The sequence below is a fragment of the Schistocerca americana genome, chromosome X (genome assembly GCF_021461395.2).
Source record: "Schistocerca americana isolate TAMUIC-IGC-003095 chromosome X, iqSchAmer2.1, whole genome shotgun sequence".
In the NCBI taxonomy this organism is placed as follows: domain Eukaryota; kingdom Metazoa; phylum Arthropoda; class Insecta; order Orthoptera; family Acrididae; genus Schistocerca; species Schistocerca americana.
The window spans coordinates 180,511,313-180,514,967 of NC_060130.1; positions in this window are offsets into that span (position 1 = coordinate 180,511,313).

Genomic DNA, 3,655 nt, shown 5'->3' on the forward strand with positions numbered 1-3,655 from the left:
GTGGGAGTTGTCCGCGAGAAGAAGTTTCACAAAGATTTGAAATTATGTGTAAAGTTTGTTGCTAGTCACTAAGTGCTCTTAGTCTCAAATAGCGGGTGAATGAAGTCTGGGAATCCGCACGTCATGAGCTACACTCCTTTTCCTCCCCCACTCCACCCATTTGATAGATACGTTTTTCTTACCCCTACAGTAGATTAGATTAGTACATGTTCCATAGATCATGAATACGACACTTCGTAATGATGTGGAACGTGTCATTACACAAAATATTGCATGACACTTAATATTTATTATTTTTAATTTTTTTGTGGGGGTTGGGGAAATTACCCACTTACTATATCCAAAAATTCATCTAATGAGTAGAAGGAGTTGCCGTTAAGAAATTCTTTTAATTTCCTTTTAAATGCTATACGGCTATCTGTCAGACTTTTGATGCTATTAGGTAAGTGATCAAAGACTTTTGTGGCAGCATAATTTACCCCCTTCTGAGCTAAAGTTAGATTTAACCTTAAGTAGTGAAGATCATCCTTTCTCCTAGTGTTGTAGCCATGTACACTTCAATTACTTTTGAATTCGTTCGGATTGTTAATGAAAAATTTCATAAGTGAGTATATATATTGTGAGGCTACAGTGAAGATCTCTAGCTCTTTAAATAAGTGTCTGCAGGATGATCTTGGATGAGCTCCAGCAATTATACTGATTACACGCTTTTGTGCAATGAACTCTTTTCCTCAGTGATCAGTTACCCCAGAATATGATGCCATATGAAAGCAGAGAATGAAAATAGGCGTGGTAAGCTAATTTACTCAGATGTATATCGCCAAAATTTGCAATGACCCTAATAGCATAAGTAGCTGAACTCAAACGTTTCACCAGATCTTCAGTGTGTTTTTTCCAGTTCAACCCCTCATCAATGCATACGGCTAGAAATTTTGAATATTCTACCTTAGCTACCGATTTCTGATCGAAGTCTATATTTATTAATGGTGTCATTCCATTTACTGTGTGGAACTGTATGTACTGTGTTTTGTCAAAGTTTAATGAAAGCCCATTTTCAGAGAACCACTTAATGATTTTCTGAAAAACATTGTTTACAATTTCACCGGTTAATTCTTGTCTGTTGGGTGTGACAGCTATACTTGTATCATCGGCAAAAAGTATCAGCTTTGCATCTTTGTGAATATACACTCCTGGAAATGGAAAAAAGAACACATTGACACCGGTGTGTCAGACCCACCATACTTGCTCCGGACACTGCGAGAGGGCTGTACAAGCAATGATCACACGCACGGCGCAGCGGACACACCAGGAACCGCGGTGTTGGCCGTCGAATGGCGCTAGCTGCGCAGCATTTGTGCACCGCCGCCGTCAGTGTCAGCCAGTTTGCCGTGGCATACGGAGCTCCATCGCAGTCTTTAACACTGGTAGCATGCCGCGACAGCGTGGACGTGAACCGTATGTGCAGTTGACGGACTTTGAGCGAGGGCGTATAGTGGGCACGCGGGAGGCCGGGTGGACGTACCGCCGAATTGCTCAACACGTGGGGCGTGAGGTCTCCACAGTACATCGATGTTGTCGCCAGTGGTCGGCGGAAGGTGCACGTGCCCGTCGACCTGGGACCAGACCGCAGCGACGCACGGATGCACGCCAAGACCGTAGGATCCTACGCAGTGCCGTAGGGGACTGTACCGCCACTTCCCAGCAAATTAGGGACACTGTTGCTCCTGGGGTATCGGCGAGGACCATTCGCAACCGTCTCCATGAAGCTGGGCTACGGTCCCGCACACCGCTAGGCCGTCTTCCGCTCACGCCCCAACATCGTGCAGCCCGCCTCCAGTGGTGTCGCGACAGGCGTGAGTGGAGGGACGAATGGAGACGTGTCGTCTTCAGCGATGAGAGTCGCTTCTGCCTTGGTGCCAATGATGGTCGTATGCGTGTTTGGCGCCGTGCAGGTGAGCGCCACAATCAGGACTGCATACGACCGAGGCACACAGGGCCAACACCCGGCATCACGGTGTGGGGAGCGATCTCCTACACTGGCCGTACACCACTGGTGATCGTTGAGGGGACACTGAATAGTGCACGGCACATCCAAACCGTCATCGAACCCATCGTTCTACCATTCCTAGACCGGCAAGGGAACTTGCTGTTCCAACAGGACAATGCACGTCGGCATGGGTCCCGTGCCACCCAACGTGCTCTAGAAGGTGTAAGTCAACTACCCTGGCCAGCATGATCTCCGGATCTGTCCCCCATTGAGCATGTTTGTGTCTGGATGAAGCGTCGCCTCACGCGGTCTGCACGTCCAGCAGAACGCTGGTCCAACTGAGGCGCCAGGTGGAAATGGCATGGCAAGCCGTTCCACAGGACTACATCCAGCATCTGTACGATCGTCTCCATGGGAGAATAGCAGCCCGGATTGCTGCGAAAGGTGGATATACACTGTACTAGTGCCGACATTGTGCATGCTCTGTTGCCTGTGTCTATGTGCCTGTGGTTCTGTCAGTGTGATCATGTAATGTATCTGACCCCAGGAATGTGTCAATAAAGTTTCCCCTTCCTGGGACAATGAATTCACGGTGTTCTTATTTCAATTTCCAGGAGTGTAGAATGGCAAGTCATTAATATACACTCCTGGAAATTGAAATAAGAACACCGTGAATTCATTGTCCCAGGAAGGGGAAACTTTATTGACACATTCCTGGGGTCAGATACATCACATGATCACACTGACAGAACCACAGGCACATAGACACAGGCAACAGAGCATGCACAATGTCGGCACTAGTACAGTGTATATCCATCTTTCGCAGCAATGCAGGCTGCTATTCTCCCATGGAGACGATCGTAGAGATGCTGGATGTAGTCCTGTGGAACGGCTTGCCATGCCATTTCCACCTGGCGCCTCAGTTGGACCAGCGTTCGTGCTGGACGTGCAGACCGCGTGAGACGACGCTTCATCCAGTCCCAAACATGCTCAATGGGGGACAGATCCGGAGATCTTGCTGGCCAGGGTAGTTGACTTACACCTTCTAGAGCACGTTGGGTGGCACGGGATACATGCGGACGTGCATTGTCCTGTTGGAACAGCAAGTTCCCTTGCCGGTCTAGGAATGGTAGAACGATGGGTTCGATGACGGTTTGGATGTACCGTGCACTATTCAGTGTCCCCTCGACGATCACCAGTGGTGTACGGCCAGTGTAGGAGATCGCTCCCCACACCATGATGCCGGGTGTTGGCCCTGTGTGCCTCGGTCGTATGCAGTCTTGATTGTGGCGCTCACCTGCACGGCGCCAAACACACATACGACCATCATTGGCACCAAGGCAGAAGCGACTCTCATCGCTGAAGACGACACGTCTCCATTCGTCCCTCCATTCACGCCTGTCGCGACACCACTGGAGGCGGGCTGCACGATGTTGGGGCGTGAGCGGAAGACGGCCTAACGGTGTGCGGGACCGTAGCCCAGCTTCATGGAGACGGTTGCGAATGGTCCTCGCCGATACCCCAGGAGCAACAGTGTCCCTAATTTGCTGGGAAGTGGCGGTACGGTCCCCTACGGCACTGCGTAGGATCCTACGGTCTTGGGCCGGCCGAAGTGGCCGTGCGGTTAAAGGCGCTGCAGTCTGGAACCGCAAGACCGCTACGGTCGCA